The sequence below is a fragment of the Eriocheir sinensis genome, chromosome 59 (genome assembly GCF_024679095.1).
Source record: "Eriocheir sinensis breed Jianghai 21 chromosome 59, ASM2467909v1, whole genome shotgun sequence".
Lineage (NCBI taxonomy): Eukaryota > Metazoa > Arthropoda > Malacostraca > Decapoda > Varunidae > Eriocheir > Eriocheir sinensis.
In genome coordinates, this window is record NC_066567.1 from 8252485 (window position 1) to 8272484 (window position 20000).

At 39.4% G+C, this 20000-nt stretch overlaps 1 protein-coding gene and 1 long non-coding RNA gene across 2 annotated transcripts in view; both read left to right on the forward strand.

Annotated features, from left to right (window-relative positions):
- Positions 1–2574, forward strand: part of LOC126985531 (uncharacterized) — a 4204-nt gene extending 1630 nt beyond the window's left edge. Inside the window, exons 2-3 of the long non-coding RNA XR_007738776.1 lie at positions 1–1114; positions 1419–2574. The exon at positions 1–1114 is cut by the window's left edge and continues 462 nt beyond it. This is a non-coding gene — a long non-coding RNA (uncharacterized LOC126985531). The remainder of the gene's footprint in view (positions 1115–1418) is intronic.
- The window catches only part of LOC126985530 (uncharacterized), an 81015-nt gene that overhangs the window by 33193 nt on the left and 27822 nt on the right, over positions 1–20000 (forward strand). The gene's annotated exons all lie outside the window — the stretch shown is intronic.

Below are 20000 nucleotides of genomic sequence, written 5' to 3' on the forward strand. Positions count from 1 at the left end.
GTTGTGTGTTTTAATCTGCTGCAATGAGTAGAAACGAGAGAGGGAAGGAAAACGTGAATAAGGAAAGGAATGATAAGGAAAATTGTAAGGCTTGAAAAAGGGAGAAACAGGAAAGGGAAGAAAAAGGTGAATAAGGAAAGGAATGATGAGGAAAATTGTAAGGCTTGAGAAAGGGGGAAACAGGAAAGGGAAGGAATACAAGTGAATAAAGGAGGAAATAAGAAGGAAAGTTTAATATTCGAATAAGGGAGAAGTTCCATTTGTCTTGTGTTTTAACTTGTCGTAATGAGTAAAAGAGAAGGAAAAAATTGATAAGAAGGGAAATAAGAAGGAATTTTGTAAGGCTTAAGAAAGGGGGAAGTTATTTGTCTTATATTCTAACTTTGTAATGAGTAAAAGAGAAGGAAAAAAATAAGAAGGGAAATAAGAAAGAATTTTGTAAGGCTTAAGAAATGGGGAAGATAAATTTCTCTTGTATTCTAACTTTTCGAAATGAGTAAAAATTAGAGGAAGAAAAAAGCGAATAAGAGGGAAAACTACGAAGGGAATGTTTGAGATAAGGGAAAGGTGTGTTTGTCTTCCCTTCTAACCTTTTGCAGTGATTAAAAGTCGGTGAGGATGGAAAAGCAGGTAAATAAGAAGGGAAATAAGAGGGTTTTCGTAAGGCTTAAAGAAGGGAAAGTTTAATTAGGCATCTTTCTACCTCCTCGTTGCGCTACTCTCTGGAATCAGTAAGTAGGAGGGCGAGGAAAGAGAAAAGAAGAACAGGAAAGAAAGGAAAAGGAAGAAGAGAAATGAAGAAGGAAATTGTAAGGTTTGAGAAAGGGAAAGTTTAATTAGTCTGTTTACCTTTCCATTGTATAACACCTTCGGAAATCAATAAATAGAGAGCTGAAGAAGGAAAAAGAGGGAAAGGAAAGAAAGGAAAAGGAAGAAGGAAAATGAAGATGAAATTTGTAAGGTTTCAGAAAGGGAAAGTTTAATTAGACATCTTTTTACCTTTCCATTGTATAACACCTTCGGAAATCAATAAGTAGGAGGCTGAAAAAGGAGAAAAGGAAAAAAAAGGAGAGAAAGGAAAAGGAAAAATTGAAATGAAGATGAAATTTGTATGGTTTGTGAAAGGGAAAGTTTAATTAGACATCTTTTTACCTTTCCATTGTATAACACCTTCGGAAATCAATAAGTAGGAGGCTGAAAAAGGAGAAAAGGAAAAAAAGGAGAGAAAGGAAAAGGAAAAATGGAAATGAAGATGAAATTTGTAAGGTTTGAGAAAGGGAAAGTGTAATTAGACATCTTTTTACCTTTCCATTGTATAACACCTTCGGAAATCAATAAGTAGGAAGCTGAAAAAGGAGAAAAGGAAAAAAAGGAGAGAAAGGAAAAGGAAAAATGGAAATGAAGATGAAATTTGTAAGGTTTTAAGATTGGAAAGTTTAATTAGGCACCTTTCTACCTTCTCATTGCGCTACACACCCGAAAATCAATAAGTAGAAGGCTGAGGAAAGAGAAAAGTAATTAAGAAGGGAAATGAAGAAGGAAATTATAAGGTTTGAGAAAGAGAAAGTTTAATTAGGCATCTTTCTACCTTTCCATTGTACCACACCTTCGGAAATCAATAAGTAGAGAGCTGAAGAAGGAAGAAAGAAGAAAAGGAAAGAAAGGAAAAGGAAAAACGAAAATGAAGAAGGATATTGTAAGATTTGAGAAAGGGAAAGTTTAATTAGCCATCCTTTTTACCTTTTCATTGTACCACACCTTCGAAAATCAATAAGTAGAGAGCTGAAGAAGGAAGAAAGAAGAAAAGGAAAGAAATGAAAAGGAAGAAGGGAAATGAAGAAGGAAATTTTGTTAGGTTTGAGAAAGGGAAAGTTTAATGAGACACCTTCTTACCTTTCCATTGTACCACACCTTCGGAAATCAATAAGTATAGAGCTGAAGAAGGAAGAAAGGAGAAAAGGAAAGAAAGGAAAAGGAGGAACGGAAATGAAGAAGGAAATTTTGTAAGGTTTGAGAAAGGGAAAGTCTAATTAGCCATCCTTTTTACCTTACCATTGTACCACACCTTCGGAAATCAATAAGAAGGAAGCTGAAAAAAGAGGAAAGTAATTAAGAAAGGAAATGAAAAAGGAAATTTGTAAGGTTTGTGAAAGAGAAAGTTTGTTGGTGTTTAGTGAGTGCTCGAACTGCTAGTTGGTTGAAGGGTAAGGAAAAACCAATACCCGTCAAGGTTACTTTATTACAAAAATTACACAAAGTCATTGGGATAGACGAAACACAAAAGAGACGTTGTTGTGTGTATATGCATTTATATGAATGTTGTGTAATGTAAATGACATTGGGGTGTTGGTGTATGTGCTGTACAAAATGTATGTGAGAAGTGTAGCAGGACGTGGACAGACAGTTGAAGATTAACAATTAGCAATAAAGATTAACAATGAGGACGCGACAAGACACGGAGCACAACAATGAAAACATTAATGACAAAATAAGAGTTTGTGCTGCCACACCATTTTCTATGAGTCACCGGGAAGAGCACGCGACCGTTTCAGCGGTGGCTTGCTACAAGTTTAATTAGACACCTTTTTTTTTTTTTTTTTTTCATTCTATAACCTTCGAAAATGAACACGTAAAAAGCTGAGAAATGAGGAAAGTAATTAAGAAGGGAAATGAAGGAGGAAATTAGTAAGGTTTAAGAAAGGGAAAGTTTAATGAGTGATTTTTCTAACTTTCCATTGTACTACTCCTTCGAAAACCACCAAATGACAACCGAAACGAGAAAAAAAGGTTGAGGGAAAAATAAACCAAACTGGAAGGTCCAAGGAGAGGAAGGAAAACAAGTGAATAAAAGGAGGAAATAAGAAGAGAAATCTAATATTTGAGAAAGGGGGAAGTTTAATTTGTCTTTTATTCTAACTTTTCGAAATGAGTAAAAGAGAAGGAAAAAATGATAAGAAGGGAAGTAAGAAGGAATTTTGAAAGGCTTTAGAAATGGGGAAGATAAATTTCTCTTGTATTCTAACTTTTCGAAATGAGTAAAAAATTTGTAAGGCTTAAGAAAGGAGGAAGTTAAGTTTCTCTTGTATTCTAACTTTTCGAAATGAGTAAAAAATTAGAGAAAGAAAAAAAAGTGGATGAGAAGTTAAAGCAATTATCATTTTTACCTCTTGTATTGCGTTCTGAGTTCGAGGTCACTCTTCCTCAGTGCACTCCGTTCCTTTGTCAAATTCAGTGAGGAAGGAAAGTAAAAGAAGGAAAAGTAAGATTAGCTAAAAATATGGTAAGGAAACTGATATAAGGTTCAGGAGAGAGTTATAAGCACTGAACACGAACGAAAAAGATCATACACACGTTATTCTTTTGTTTTCTTTTTACTCGGTGCGTTACGTAGGAAGAATAAGAAGATTAAAAACAACTAAAAGACGGTAATGAAGCTAACATGCAGCGTTGCCAGAAAGAAAATAAAGAGGGAATTAAAAGAAACTGTAAGAAGAAAAGAAGGAATAAAAGGAAAATGTGAGAAAATAAAAAGAAAATCAAAAGAAAACGTTAGAAAGTAAGAGAAGGAAAAATGAAATTAGCAAAAAAGATGGTAAGGAAACTAATATAAGGTTCAGGAGAGAGTTATAAGCACTGAACACGAACGAAAAAGATCATACACACGTTATTCTTTTGTTTTCTTTTTACTCGGTGCATTATGTAAGGAGAATAAGAAGATTAAAAACAACTAAAAAGACGGTATAACGAAGCTAACATGCAGCATTGCCAGAATTATCGTACTCAGAACATCGTATTTTCTGATGTCTGACTCATGGCTAATGCAAGCAAACACCACCAGTTACCGATTTTAACGATAACTATAAATGAATCTTGTTATTGGGGCAGGGATGACAGTTTTGGGTTGAAGATACGCAAATATAAGAGGCTGAGTACGACAGTCTGGTAACGTTGCTAACATGTAGTTCAAAAGAGTGATAAGACTGAAACACGGACAGAAAAGAAGATACACTCGTTTCTTTTTTTCTTTTTATTCCTTAGCGCGTTCCGGGAGTCAGAAATCAATGAGTGAGGAAAGTAAGAACAGTAAATAAAAGTGAGAAAAACCACAAAAAAAATTATAATGGCTAGGAAAGAGTAATAAGGTATAAACACTAACGGAAAATAAGATACGAGCGTTACTCTTTTGTTTTTATAATGAGGAAGGGAAGGAAGAAAAGTGGAGCCAAATAACAGGAAAAAACGATAAAGAAGCTAATATAAGGTTCAGGAAAGAGTCATAAGGTATAAACACTAACAGAAAAAGAAGATACGAACGTTACTCTTTTGTTTTTATAATGAGGAAGGGAAGGAAGAAAAGTGGAACCGAATAACATTGAAGAAATACAATAAAGAAAGTAAGATAAGGTTCAGGAAGGAGTAATAATGTTTAAACACGAACGGGAATTAAGATACACACGATAGTCCTTTGTTTTTTTTTCTTCTTTCCTCAGTGCATTGCGGGACCCAGAGATCAATGAATGCACGCCGCAAGAAGTGGAGGCGAAGAAAACGGGAAACGACGAAGAAGGAAAACGTAAGAATTTGAGGGAATGAAAGAAAACTAAGAATAAAAGGGGAATTAAAGAAAAATGTGAGAATAAAAGAAAATGTAAGAAAATAGAGTAAATTAATGGAAAACGTAAGAAAATAAAGAGGGAATTAAAAGAAAATGTAAGAAGAAAAGAAGGAATTAAAGGAAATGAGATAATAAAGAGAAAAAGGAAAATGTAAGAAAATAAAGAGGGAACTAAAGTAAAATGTAAGAAGACAAAGAGGGAGACAAAGGGAAATATAAGAAAATAGAGTAAATGAAAAGGAAAATAGGAAAATAAAGAGGAAAATATAAGAAAATGTAAAAATAAAGAGGAAATGAAAGGGAAAATAAGAAAATAAAAGAAAATGTGAGAAAATAAAGGAAAATATAGGAAAACGCAAGAAAATAAAGAGGAAAACAAAGGAAAACGTAAGAAAATAGAGGAAAATCAAGGAAAACATAAGAACAAAAGGAAAAAAAAGATAAACAGTAAGAAACATTAAAAAGAACGATGGCAATAAAAAGAAAAAGAAGAGAAAGACGAGACAAAACATAATAACTAACCACGAATTAAAAGAACACGTAGGAAAACAAAAGATCGACTTCATAATGGGACTCTTCAGGAAGGCAAGGAAAGATTATAATTACGCGGCGGTGATGTTGGAAGTTTAGCATTTGCATTTTGCGGTTCACGTTCGGAAATCAATGAATCCGCGCCGCGAGGAAAAGGGAACGTTGGTGTAGGAAGAGAGAAACGAAGGAAGGGATAAGCGGTAAGGGAAAAGGGAACGTTGGTGGAAGAAGAGAGAAACGAAGGAAGGGATAAACGGTAAGGGAAAAGGGAACGTTGGTGTAGGAAGAGAGAAACGAAGGAAGGGATAAGCGGTAAGGGAAAAGGGAACGTTGGTGTAGGAAGAGAGAAACGAAGGAAGTGATAAGCGGTAAGGGAAAAGGGAACGTTGGTGTAGGAAGAGAGAAACGAAGGAAGTGATAAACAGTAATGGATAAGGGAACGTTGGTGTAGGAAGAGAGAAACGAAGGAAGTGATAAACGATAAGGGAAAAGGGAACGTTGGTGTAGGAAGAGAGAAACGAAGGAAGTGATAAACGGTAAGGGAAAAGGGAACGTTGGTGTAGGAAGAGAGAAACGAAGGAAGGGATAAGCGGTAAGGGAAAAGGGAACGTTGGTGTAGGAAGAGAGAAACGAAGGAAGTGATAAGCGGTAAGGGGAAAGGGAACGTTGGTGAAGGAAGAGAGAAACGAAGGAAGGGATGAGCGGTAAGGGAAAAGGGAACGTTGGTGTAGGAAGAGAGAAACGAAGGAAGTGATAAACATTAAGGGAAAAGGGAACGTTGGTGTAGGAAGAGAGAAACGAAGGAAGTGATAAACGATAAGGGAAAAGGGAACGTTGGTGTAGGAAGAGAGAAACGAAGGAAGTGATAAACATTAAGGGAAAAGGGAACGTTGGTGTAGGAAGAGAGAAACGAAGGAAGGGATAAGCGGTAAGGGAAAAGGGAACGTTGGTGAAGGAAGAGAGAAACGAAGGAAGGGATAAGCGGTAAGGGAAAAGGGAACGTTGGTGTAGGAAGAGAGAAACGAAGGAAGGGATAAGCGGTAAGGGAAAAGGGAACGTTGGTGTAGGAAGAGAGAAACAAAGGAAGTGATAAACAGTAATGGATAAGGGAACGTTGGTGGAAAAAGAGAGAAACGAAAGTAATGATAAACAGTAAGGGATATTAAGTGAATGACGAGAAGAAGAAAGATCACGAGAAAGAAGAGAGATAAAGATGAAAAAGATGTAAAAAAATAATGAAGAAAAGGATGTAAATAAAAGAGAGTTGGTAGAAAGAGAGTAACGAAAATAAAGATAAACAACAAGGAAATAGTAAAATCGGAAAACGCATATGTTACTGATTTCTTCTTTTTTTCTTTCTTTACGTTGAGATATTAAGAAGGAAAAGAAAGAAAGAAGAAGATCAGAAAAAGTTTGCCAGAAAAATAATGAAAAAAAGAAGGAAATAGTAAAATCGGAAAACACAAATATTACCGAATTCTTCTTTTTCTTTCTTTAGGTTGAAATATTAAGAAGGAAAAGAAAGAAAAGAAAGAGGAGAGGAAAAAGATCGCCAGAAAATATAAGAAATAAAAAGGAAATAGTAAAATCGGAAAACACAAATATTACCGAAATCTTCTTTCTCTACGTTGAAATATTAAGAAGTAAAAGTAAAAAAAAAAGAGGAAAGGAAAAAGATCGCCAGAAAATAAAAGAAATAAAAAGGAAATAGTAAAATCGTAAAAAAAAATATCACCGAATTCTTCTTTTTCTTTCTTAACGCTGAAATATTAAGAAGGAAAAGAAAGAAAAAAAAAGAAGATAAGAAAAAGTTTGTCAGATATAGATTTACTTTTACGGTGTTTTCCAGCCGAGGCGAAATTAGGCTTCTTGAAACCGAGTCCTGATTAAAAAAAGGAAAAAAAGAAAACGGAGAAAACGGGGAAAAAAGTGCGTAAACTTGAAATTACATGCCCGTTTTCTTTCTTTTCGTTTTCTTCCTTTAAAGGGAAAACTACTTAAATTGGCCGTAAGGTTTGTTTGTAGGGCAATTTACGCTCTCTCTCTCTCTCTCTCTCTCTCTCTCTCTCTCTCTCTCTCTCTCTCTCTCTCTCTCTCTCTCTCTCACCTTTCGTTCTCAATTTCCTTTCCTCTTTCTCTCTTATTTTATGAAAAGTGTGAAAGAGAAAGGATATTGTCACTTCAGAATTTATGAGAGAGAGAGAGAGAGAGAGAGAGAGAGAGAGAGAGAGAGAGAGAGCAGTCAATTGAAAGGAAAAGTTTGCTGGAAAAGTCGGACCGAAGGAAAATTTGAAGGCAATAACAAAAGGGAGATAATGAGAGAGAGAGAGAGAGAGAGAGAGAGAGAGAGAGAGAGAGAGAAGAAAAACATTCACAAAAACATTTAACCAATCAGCCCGAAAACCAACCAACCAGACAGACAGTCAGACAGACAGACAGACAGACAGGCGTACAATTAACCAGTCAGAAAGGAAGAGAGAGAAAAAAATGCAGACAATTAGAACAGAACAGAATAGGAAAACAGACAAATTTACATACAAACAACCTCTGAGATGAACACAAATAGACAGACAGACAGACAGGAGGAGACAGACATCCGGTAAACAAAACTAGAAGATAATAATAGATAAAAAGGACAGACGAACAGACAGACAGACAGACAGATTTAAAGGGAAACCAAACATGCATTCACACAAACAAAGATAGATAAGAAAACAGACATACAAACACACACAAACAGACATAGACAGACAGGAAAACAAAGACACAGATAGACACACACATACATACATACACACATACATACATTCATAGACAGACAGACAGACAGACAGACAGACAGGCATCGCGGTGAAGTCAAACAGCCTGAGCTAAAAGTTGTTTGCTTATCCATAGATTGAAGGGGAAGCGTCAATGCGTCTGCAAACAGAGAGAGAGAGAGAGAGAGAGAGAGAGAGAGAGAGAACAAAAGTCAACATCCTCTCCGCCAAACCACGTTCCACAGGCATAAACATTTTCTCGCTTTTCAATATTCTCTGTTTACCTTGTTTGGGAGTGACGGCCAGGAGGAGGAGGAGGAGGAGAGCGAAGAGGAGGGGGAGAGCGAAGAGGAGATTAAAGAAGCAAAAGAGGACGAAAAGGAGATTGAGGAAGAGAAGGAGGAGGAGGAGGAGGAGGAGGAAGAGGACTCAAGGGCACAGGATGAGAGTGAGGATTGTTATGAAGACGGAGGAGGAGGAGGAGGAGGAGGAGGAGGAAGAGAAGGAAATAGAAGAGGAAGAAGGAAGATAGAGAGAGAGAGGAATAAGATACTTTTTTCCATTATTTTTATCTATCTCTCTTCCACTCTTCCCTCCTCTTCCTCTTCTCTCCTTCCTCCTCCTTCCCTCCTTTACTTCCTCCTTCCCTCCTTTACCTCCTTCTCTTCTTTTCTCCTTCCTTCTTCCTCTTCTTCCCCTCCTTTCCTTCCCCCCTTTCTCCCCTTCTCTCCTATTCACCTTTTCCTTCCTCTTCCTTCCTTCCCTTTCCTTTTTCCCTTCTCTTCTCCTTCTTTTCTTCCCTCCCTTCCTTCTCTCCATTCCTCTCCTCTCTCCTTCCTTACTTCCCTCCTACTTTTTCCTCCTCCTTCTATACCTCCTCTCTCTTTCCTTCTCCCCCTCCTTCCTTCCTTGTCTCCCTCCTTTCTTCCTTACTCTTTTCTCCTCCTCTTCTTCCCAAACTTCCTCCTTCTTCAATACTTTCTCTCCTTTCCTCCCTTCTTCCCTCCCTCCCTTTCCTCCTTACTCTTTTCTCCTCCTTCTTCCCAAACTTTCTCCTCCTTCAATACTTCCTCCCTCCCTCCCTCCCTTCCTCCTTTCTCTCCCTTTCCTCCATCTCTTTAATATTAACAAGATTCAGTGTCGCTCTCAAGTAGAATTTTAACTCCACACAGCAGCGGTTTCCTCCACTCTCCCTCCCTCCCTTGCCTCCACTTTCCCTCCCTCTCCCTTCCTCTACTCTCCCTCCCTTTTCTCCGTTATTGGTCTCTCAGCTTCTTACCTTAATGTCCTTATCTCCCTTTATCTCCCTCTCTCCCTTTGTCTATCTATCTATCTATCTGTCTGTCTATCTCCCTTTTTCTTCCTTTTTTTCCCTTCTCCCTTTCCACAACTTTATCCATTTCCTTCTTTCCTTTCCTTTCTTTTTCTTGCCCTCCCTTCCTTCCCTTCCTCCCTCTTAACTTCTTCCTCCTTCCTTCCTCCTTTCTCTCCCTTCCCTCCCTCCGTCCCTCCCTCCCTCCCTCCCAAGCTTGCTGACTCCACCGCCTTCATCAGCAAAATCAGCAATATCATCACTAAGAGAGAGAGAGAGAGAGAGAGAGAGAGAGAGAGAGAGAGAGAGAGAGAGAGAGGAGAGAGGAGAAGGACTTAGCTGTTTTTTTCTTTCTTTTTCTTTCTTGAGAGAGAGAGAGAGAGAGAGAGAGAGAGAGAGAGAGAGAGAGAGAGAGAGAGAGAGAGAGAGAGAGAGAGAGAGAGAGTTTCTGCCTGAACACAAGCACGTAGGCACTTCGTTACTGACACACACACACACACACACACACTGAATAGAGTTTGGAGAGAAGTAATTTAATGAACTAATTCACTACAACAAACTTACTCTCGTCTCTCTTACAGCGAATTCATTATAAAAGTAGTAGTAGTAGTAGTAGTAGTAGTAGTAGTAGTAGTAGTAGTAGTAGTAGTAGTAGTAGTAGTAGTAGTAGTAGTAGTAGTAGTAGTAGTAGTAGTAGTAGTAATGATAATGGAAAAAGATAAAATTAAGAGAATGTATCGAAGGAGGTGTCTCTCTCTCTCTCTCTCTCTCTCTCTCTTCTCTCCACGTTCCCTTTTTCCCTCCTTCCTTTCCTTCCCTTTCATCTCTCCCTTTCTCTCTTCTCTCCATCCTGAGGGAGAGAGAGAGAGAGTTAGAGAAAGAAAGAGAGAGGGAGGGAGGGATGAAGGAGGGTGGAAGAGTATGGGGACAAAAGGAGAGAGAGAGAGAGAGAGAGAGAGAGAGGTAAGCATGTAAGAGAGAGGTTTAGATGAGTTTTTGGCTTTAGGGAGAGAGAGCATAATGTGAACAGTATCTCCCCTTCCATACATCCTCACACACACACACACACACACACACACACACACACACACACACACACACACACACACACACACACACACACACACACACACACACACACACACACACACACACACACACACACACACACACACACACACACACACACACACACACACACACACACACACACACACACACACACACACACTGTTCTATTAATTAGTGAACTTTTTCTTTCATATTCTCGTCTCGCCTTTCGTAATTAGTTTCTTTTGTTCTTTTCTTCCCATTCATTAATATATTTATGTCTCCTCCTCTTCCTCCTCCTCCTGTGTGTGTGTTCGTGTGTGTGTGTGCGCCATAAATCTCGACATGGACGTATTGTATTTTTTTCTTCTTCGTTTCTTATTTTTCTTCAAGCGTGTTCCATTTTCTTCCTGTGGTTCTTCTGGCTTATTGGATTGGAGATGAAGGAGGAGGAGGAGGAGGAGGAGGAGGAGGAAAGGGTGAGGAAAATATGAAAGAGTTGCGGATGACACGAAGAAAATTGTGGAGGAGGAGGAAGAGGAGGAGGAAAAGCAAAGGTAAAGGAGTAGAAGAAGAAGAAAAGGAGGAAGAGGAGGAGGAGGAGAAGGATGAGGATGAGCAGGATGGGTAAATATGAGTAGGCGAGGTTGTGCATTACATAAAACTGGGGAAGAGGAGGAGGAGGAGGAGGAGGAGGAGGAGGAGGAGGTGGAAAAAAAAAGAGTAACGCAATGGAAAGAGAGGAAAGAGGAGGAATAAGAGAATGAAGTTTAGGAGGAGGAAGAGGGAATACATAGGAATACATAGGAAGAGCAGACACCAGAAGACCTATCGGTCTATGGCGAGGGTGTCTGTTTACTACCGCTACTACTAGTAATCTACGTGTGGTAGGACAGGACAGAAAAGATGAAGGCTCCTCCCCACCCACCTCTCCCTCCGGCAACGTGCCGGCAGGAAATAGTTAGAAGAGAACACCATGTACCTTTAAGGAAGAAAGGGACATGGAAATTTTACTTTAAAGAGAGAAATAAGAGGAAATTACTACCCTTAACTTGCACTACTGGTAACCTAAGCTGTGGGGGAAAATAACTTCATTACATAAGAACATAAGAACATACAGGGAGGCTGGAAGAGGCCGAGTGGCCTACACAGGGCAGCCCCAGAATACCCCCTAATACTCACGATGGGTGAGGTGTAGTTTCAGGGGCACAGGTGGAGGCTTGATCCTCGTTTTACCGGCGGTACTAGGCACGGCACCAGAAACCTGTCACCTTACTGCACCCACACCTCACTCCACCTGTCATGCGGACATTAACTGTTGCTTTACTCTATTGTTGACTTTCTCTATTTGAAATATAGGTTGTGGGGGAGAATTATATGAATATAGGTTGAGGTCTTGCTGCATTCTGTCTGAAAACATGCGAAAAAGGGTCAGTATAATCTTATATCCCTGAAGTACTTATCCAAAGAAGACTTAAAGCTATTGATACTCTGTGCGCTAACTACTGACGGTGGGAGTCCATTCCAGTGATCGACGACTCTGTTATTGAAAAAACTTCTATACACCAATGTGTTACATCGATTTCCCTTTAACTTCATACCGTTGCTGCGTGTTCTTGTGTTGGTGTCTCTCTAAAGTAGACTATCCGGGTTAATGTTGTCGAATCCATTAAGGATTTTGAACACTTCAATTAAGTCCCCTCTTATCCTTCGCTTTTTTAGGGAAAACATATCTAAACGCTTTAAACGCTCGTCATATGGCAAGTTTCGGAGCGCTGGAATTTGTTTGGTTGCTCGTCGCTGTATCCTTTCTAGCAAAACTTGATCTTTGATATAGTTCGGTGACCAGAACTGAACGGCGTATTCTAGGTGTGGTCTTACAAATGCTAAATATAATCTCTTCATAAGTTCGGGTAATTTATAATCAAAGTTTCTTGATGGTAATCCTAACATCATATTGGCTTTTTTACTCGCTGCAGAACATTGATCACAGGGAGGAAGAGGAAGGAGGAGGAGGAGGAGGAGGAGAAGGAAGAGGAGGAGGAGGAGGAGGAGGAGGAGGAGGAGGAGGCGCGTCGAACAAGCCATAAATGAATCCTATCAAATACTGAGTAAACTTTGTGATATTGGAACTCTCTCTCTCTCTCTCTCTCTCTCTCTCTCTCTCTCTCTCTCTCTCTCTCTCTCTCTCTCTCTCTCTCTCTCTCTTTTATGGTCTTAGTTGCTGTGTTTACTTTGCTATAATGAGAAAAGGTTTGATATCAAGTACTCCTCTTCCTCCTCCTCCTCCTCCTCTTCCTCTTCCTTTTCCTCCTCCTCCTCCTCCTCCTCTTTTCATCGTCCTCTTCCCCCTTTATTCATTCTCCTGCTTTCTTATTTTCCTGCTTTTTTTCTTTTCCTTGCATCATTAAAACACACACACACACACACACACACACACACACACACACACACACACACACACACACACACACACACACACACACACACACACACACACACACACACACACACACACACACATACACACGTACACACTTTTTGGTAGAAGTTCTTACCTGAAGCTCATTAGCGGCCCTGCCAGGTGAAGGGGGGGAGGGGGTGGAGGGGGGGTGGGGTGGAGGAGTGGAGGGAAGGAAGTGGAGGGGAAGGAGGAATTGGAGTGGTGTGGAGTAGCTCTTGTCTCCTTTCTCTCCTCCTCCTCCTCCTCCCACTTTCTCTCTCTCTCTCTCTCTCTCTCTCTCTCTCTCTCTCTCTCTCTCTCTCTCTCTCTCTCTTGGCACAGTAACCCATTTTCTCAATTTTTTTTTCTTTTTTTCTTTTCTTTTTTTTTCGCTTTCTTTTATTTATCCTTTCCTTCCTCTCTCTCTCTCTCTCTCTCTCTCTCTCTCTCTCTCTCTCTCTCTCTCTCTCTCTCTCTCTCTCTCTCTCTCTCTCTCTCTCTCTCTATCTCTCTCTCCCTCTCTCTCCTCTCTCTCTCTCCTCCTCCTTCATCTCCTCCTCCTCTTCCTCCTCCTCCTCCTCCTCCTCCTCCTCCTCCTCCCCCTCCTCCCCCCTCCCCCCCCTGAAGTGGTCACCCCCGAACATCTAGTAATTGAGGGATAGATCAATACATGTGTAAGATCCTTTTTAGTTAGAGGTCACCCCCCCCTTCACCCTCCTCCCCCTCGCCCTCTCTCTCTCCCCTTCCTCTTTTTCTTCTCTACTCTCTCTTCTCTTTCCTTCATCTCCTCCTCCTTCTTATCCTTAATTCCCTTTCCATTTTCTTCATATTCCTGTTTTTTGTTTTCTTTTTCTCCTTTTTTTCTTCTCCTTGTCTTCATTCTTCTCTGTTTCTCTCTCTTCTCTCCCTTCTTTCCTCCTCCTCCTCCCTCCTTTCTCTCTCTTCTCTCCCTTTCTTTTTCCTTCTCCTCCCTTATTTCTCTCTCTTCTTTCTTCGTTTTTCCTTCTCCTCCTCTCTTCTTTCTCTCCGTTTCCATTCCTGTTGTTTTCTTTTATTTATTTTCTCCTTTCCTTTCCTCCTTACTTCACTTCTTCCTTTCTTTCTCTCTACTCTCCTTTCCTTCTTTCTTCTCCTCTTCCTCCTTCTTCCCTCATTCTCCTCCTATTCCTCCTTTCATCCATTCATCCATCTTTCTGTCCTACGTTTGTTGTATATTTTCCATTCTCCTTCCTTCTCTTTTTTTGGGTTCCTCCTTCTGTCTCTTCTTCCTTCTCTCTCTTCTTCCTTTCTTTCTTTTCTCTTCCTTCTACCCATCTCATTTCTTGTTCCTGTTGTTTTGTTTCTTTTTCCTTTTTCTCCTTTCCTCCTTTCTTTCCTTCCTTCCTCTCCTTTTTTCCTTTCTTCTCTCTTCCTTCTATCCATTTCCTTTCTTGTTCCTGTTTTTTTCCTCCTTTCCTTCTTTCTTTCCTTCCTTCCTCTCTCCTTCTTCTTCCCCTCTCCCTCTCTTCTCTCCCTCCCCCTTTTACCGCCCTTTATTCATTCATCTCTATTGCTTCCGTTATTTATCACCCTCTTCTCCTTCCCTTCCTTCTTCCCTCCCTTCTCTCCCTTCTCCCTTTTCTCTCCCCTCCTTCATTCATCTCGTTCTATCTCTCCCTCTAGTCTTTTATCTCCATTTTTATTACCCTTTCTACTTCCCTCCATTTTTTCTCTCCCTCCTTTCTCTCCCTCCCTCCCTCTCTCTCCCTTCCATTCATCTTTGTTTCTCCCTCTCCCTTTTTTTCTATTTTCCATTTTTTGTTTCTTTTTTCTCCATTCCCTTTTTTTATCAATTTTATTTTAGTCTCCCTTCGTTTCTTCTCTTATCCTTCCTCCCTTTTTATCTCCTTCCTCCCTTGTATGTTCTCTCCGTTTATCTCTCTCTTGCAATATTCTCTCTTTCTCTTTATCTCTCTTTTCTTTATTTTCTCTATGCATTCCTTTCTCTCTCTCTCTCTCTCTCTCTCTCTCTCTCTCTCTCTCTCTCTCTCTCTCTCTCTCTCTCTCTCTCTCTCTCTCTCTCTCTCTCTCTCTCTCTCTCTCTCTCTCTCTCTCTCTCTCTCTCTCTCTCTCTCTCTCATTCGTTATCTCCTTTCCTTCTATTTCTCTTTTTCTTCCTTTCTTTCTTCTTTTGATTTTCCTTTTCTTTTCATTTTCTTCTTTTTTTGTTCTTTCTTTTTTTTGTTCTTGTTCTCCTTCCTCTTCCTCCTCCTCCTCCTCCTTTTCTTTTTGCTTCATTTTCTTTTCTTTTTTATTTCTTCTCCATTGTTATTGTTTTTAGTTCTCCCTCTTTCTTATTCTCCTTCCTCTCCTCTTCCTCCTCCTCTTTGTCTTCATTTTCTTCCCATTTTCGTTATTGTTTTCTTCCTCTTTCTTATTTCTATTCTTGTTCTCTTTGTTCTTCTTCAGCCTCCTCCTCCTCCTCCTCCTCCTCCTCCTCCTCCTCCTCCTCCTCCTCCTCCTCCTCCTCCTCTTTTTCTGGTACCGTTTGCACCATTGTCATTCTTTATTCTCTTCTTCCTCCTTCTTCCCTCCGGTTCTCCTTTATCCCTATTCTCCTTTGATCTCATTCTATTACCCTCTCCCTCCTTTCCTCAATCCTCCTTCCCTCCTTTGCTCCCTTCTTTTATTCCTGCTCTCGTAAATTCTCTCTTCCTTTCGCTTCTTCTTCTTCTTCTTCTTCTTCTTCTTCTTCTTCTTTCCTATATTCGGTTCTTCGTTTATTTCCTTTTCCCTTCCTTCGTTCTTTGATTTAGTTAGTTTTCTCTTTCTCTCTTCTTCTTGCTTTATTTTTGGCTTTCTTTCTTTCCTGTTTTATTTGTTTTATTTATTTTTATTTTTTTCCCTTTTCTTTTTCTAAATTTTTGTTTGTTCTTTCTTTTCTTCACCTCTTCCTTCCTTCCTTCCTTTCTTTCTTTCTTTCTTTCTTTCTTTCTTTCTTTTTTTCCTTCGCCTTCCTTCCTTTCTTTCTTTCTTTCTTTCTTTCTTTCTTTCTTTTTTTCCTTCTCCTTCCTTCCTTCCTTCCTTCCTTTCATTTTATTGTTATTTTTCTTCCCCTTCCTTTCTTCCCCTCTTACTTCCTGTCTTCCTTCCTCCCTTCCTCCCTTTACGCCTTCCTATATTTCCTCTTTTCTTTCTTCCTTCCTTCCTTCCCTCCTTCCTTCCTTCCTTAATCCAATCCTTCCTTCCTTCCTTCCTTCCTTCCTTCCTTCCTCTTTTCCTTCCTTCCTTCCTTCCTTCCTTCCTTCCTTCCTTCCTCCAATCCTTCCTTCCTTCCTCCCGTCCTTCTTTCCTTCCTCCAATCCTTCCATCATTCCTTCTTTCGTTCCTTTTTTACTTCCTCTCTTCCTCACTTCCTTCCTTTACCTCAACATTATTTCCTCTTTCCTGTCTTCCTTCCTTCCTTTCTTCCTTCCTTCTGTCCTTCCTTCCTTCCTTCCTTCCTTCCTTCCTTCATTTTTATATGTCTTTTCTTCCTCTTTTTTCCCTTCCTCTTTAACTTCCTTTCTTCCATTCCTTCCTTCCTTCCCTCCTTCCTCCCTTCCTTCCTTCCTTCCTTCCTTCCTTCCTTCCTTCCTTCCTTCCTTCCTTCCTTCCTTCCTTCCTTCCTTCCTCCCTTCATTCATTCATTCATTCATTTTTATATGTCTTTTCTTCCTCTTTTTTTTCCCTTCCTCTTTAACCTCATTTCTTCCATTCCTTCCTTCCTTCCCTCCTTCCTTCCTTCCTTCCTTCCTTCCTTCCTTCCTTCCTCCTTCCTTCCTTCCTTCCTTCCTTCCTTCCTCCAATCCTTCCTTCCTTCCTCCCTCCCTTCCTTCCTTCCTTCCTTCCTCCTTCCTTCCTTCCTTCCTTCTTTCCTTCCTCAAATCCTTCCTTTCCTCCGAACTTTCTTCCTTCCATTTATCTTCACAGCCAAGCTCATCTTTGCCTTGTCATTATCCTCCTCCTCCTCCTCCTCCTCCTCCTCCTCCTCCTCCTCCTCCTCCTTCTTCTCCTCCGTCTCCTTATTGTATTTTCTTCTTGCACTTTATTTTTCATTTTCTTGGCGTTTCTATATTTTTTATAATTTTGTTTTTCTCTCTTTTTCTTTCTTTTTCCTTTCTTTCGCTCCTTTTCTTCCTTTGTTTTCTTTCTCTCTTTCTTATTTTCTTTTTCTATCTGTTTTTCTTTTTTCTTTTTCTTTTCTTCCTTTCCATTTTTTCATTCTTTCTCTCTGTCTTTCTCTTTTTCTTTTTCTATTTTTCATTTTTCTTTGTTTTTCATTCATTATTTCTTTCTTTTCTTCCTTCTCTCTCTCTCTCTCTCTCTCTCTCTCTCTCTCTCTCTCTCTCTCTCTCTCTCTCTCTCTCTCTCTCTCTCTCTCTCTCTCTCTCTCTCTCTCTCTCTCTCTCCTCCCTCCCTCCCTCCCTCCTCCTCTCTCATAACCTGCCAATATCACGCGTCTGGTCTCGTCTTTCAACCAATAGAAACTCGACTTGTCTCCACCAATCACGAAGCAGCAGCCGTGACTCCCGACCAATAGGGTGACAGCATCGCTTCCGCACCTCCTCGACGCCAGCCAATCAAATTTGAGGGATCTTTGACGCCGGGAAATCATTGCACGAGGGTTTTTAGCGCCGGCCAATCAGATGTCGAGGGTTTTTGAGAGTAGCCAATCAGGGTAAAGGGTTGCCAGGCGTTCCGTCCAATGGCTGTCAAGGTTTTTTTTTCTTCGTCTTCGGGAATGAGAGGAGAGGAGTGTTTTGTGTTTCGTCTTGTTGTTGTTGTTGTTGTTGTTGTTGTTGTTGTTGTTTTCTTTTTTTTTTGTTTTCCTTCTTGTTTTTCTTGATTGTTTTTTCTTTTTTTTTGTTTATTATTTGTTCTTTTTGTTTGTTTTTCTTGTTCTTGTTTTTCTCTTTTTATTTGTTTTCTTGTTATTGTTTTCCTCTTGTTTTTCTTGCTTTTGTTTTCTTGTTTTCCTCGTGTTTTTCCGGTTTTCCTATTTTCCTTGTTTTTTTGTTTTCTATTTTTCTCTATGCATTCCCTTCTCTCTGATATTCCTTCTTTCGTTCTCTTTATTTCCGTTCCTTCATTTCATCTCTATATCCATCTCTTTCATTTTTACTCTCTTTGTCAGTCTATCTATCTGTCTATCTATCTATCTATCTATCTATCTATCTATCTATTCCTTTCTCGCATTGATTATCTCCTTTCTTCCTCTCACTTATTTTTTTCCTTTCCTTCTCCTCCTCCTCCTTGTCTTTTTTCTCCATTTTCTTCATTTTCGACGAGTCAAGAAAATCCGACCTCGCCTTTTCATCCTTTTCCTTCCGCTCAACCAACAAGATTCAAACACACACACGTTTTGTTGTAAAGGTTCCAACACTGTCGAGACCAAACTAATAGGATCAAAAGGGAGTTCGAATTCAAGTAAAGGGAATTCAAGCCGTTCTTTATAGGATTTAATAGCCTTTGGGCCGAGAGATTTTCCTATAGCCATCGAGGTCTTGCTGGAAAAGGATTCGTTAGTCGTGAAGGTCGTCTTAAATGCATCAAAAGGGACTGGAAATGGTATATAGAGGATCGAAGCGGGTTTAAATTGGTCAAGGGTTTTATATTTGTCAAGGCTGATGGAAGGTGAGGAAAGAAAATAAATAAAAAAGGAATTGAAGACGAAAAAAAGAAGAAAAGAGAATAAAAAGAGGAAGAAAGTGGAAAAGAGAAAGAACCAGAAAAAATAGAGGAAAAAACAAAATGAACTGGAAACGATAGAAAAAAGAGAATCTGATACAAGGAGAAATAGAATCAGATGTAAGGAAAAGAGAATCCGAAACCTTTAGAAAAAGAGATAAAGAAAATCCGAAACGTTAAGAAAAAGAGAAAAAATCCGAAACGTCAAGGAAAAAGAGAAAGAAAATTCGAAACGTTTAGAAAAAGAGAAAAAGTCCGAAACGTCAAGAAAAAAGAGAAAGGAAATTTGAAACGTTAAGGAAAAGAGAGAAAGAAAATATAAAGTGTTAAGGAAAAGGTAATCCAAAACTTTAAGGAAATAAGAATCCGAGACGTTAAAAAGAAATAAAATTAAAATCCAAAACGCTAATGAAAAGATAATCCAAAACGTTAAGTAAAAGAAAAAAAAAAGAAAATCCGAAACGTTACGAAAAAGAAAATCAAAACACTGAGAAAAAAAAAATTGGACTTCATGCTTTAATTAACCATTCAACGCCCGTTTAAGAGACACTAAAGAGCCGGTAATCAGTGTTTCATAACTGTGAATTAAAATCTTTGCAACCTTCCTGTAACCGACGCCGAGGAGGATAGACTTAATTTTAATCCCGTATAAGCCATTCATTATCCGGTTAGACCACAAAACCTAAACAAAGATACGTGTTGCCATCTTATAAGCATTGAGATCGTAATTGAAGAAGGGGATTGGAATATAAGTTCGTGAATCACCCAAAGCCTTTTAAACTGTACTGAGACGTCTAATAAGTGCAGACTAATACCTTTAAATTTCATAGTTGTTTAACCCGGTAGCTGCGGGGATCATGTTTTTCAAGGCCCCTCTAAGCGAGAAAAATGAGAAAAAATCATCACTCACACAAACCATTTCATAATAATATATCAACGCATTTGTGATCAGTTTATGCATCATCTATTTTTGGGGGTTTATATGATGGTAAAAATTTGGCCCGTCGCTGGTACACGGTAAAGCCACAAATTTTTAAAAGATCCCAAAATCATTCGGAATATGAAAAAATTACATAAGCGGTTAAACAAAACAGATAAAAGAACATAATATAGGTAAATGAATGCTCAGAACCGTTTAAAAGAACCAAGAGACATTCAAAACAACACGAAAGAACAAATAAAAAACATATAGGCCTAAAAAAAGAACTAATTTGAGATTCAGCCGCGCTCAGAACACCAACCCAAACCTTCTTAACCTAATCGCCGCGGGCCCCGAAAGTGTCTCGCCTCCACACCCAAGCAAAGAGGAAATTGGCCAATCATCTGTTAATGGCGCCGCCCGTTCCTTGGCCACAATACAGTAATGGCTCACACCCATTTCCAGGCCCTAATATTATAATGGGAAAATCGATAACGACCCAGCCACCCAATTAACGCCAAGGGAAGTTAATTTGTCGGTATATAAGAGTTGGATGGGAGTTTTCTGTCAGGCCGTTTCGTTCTTTATAGTCCTCCTCCTCCTTCTTCTCTTCCTCCTCCTCCTCCTTCATCTGTTTTCTTTTTTTTCTTTTCCTCGTCTTT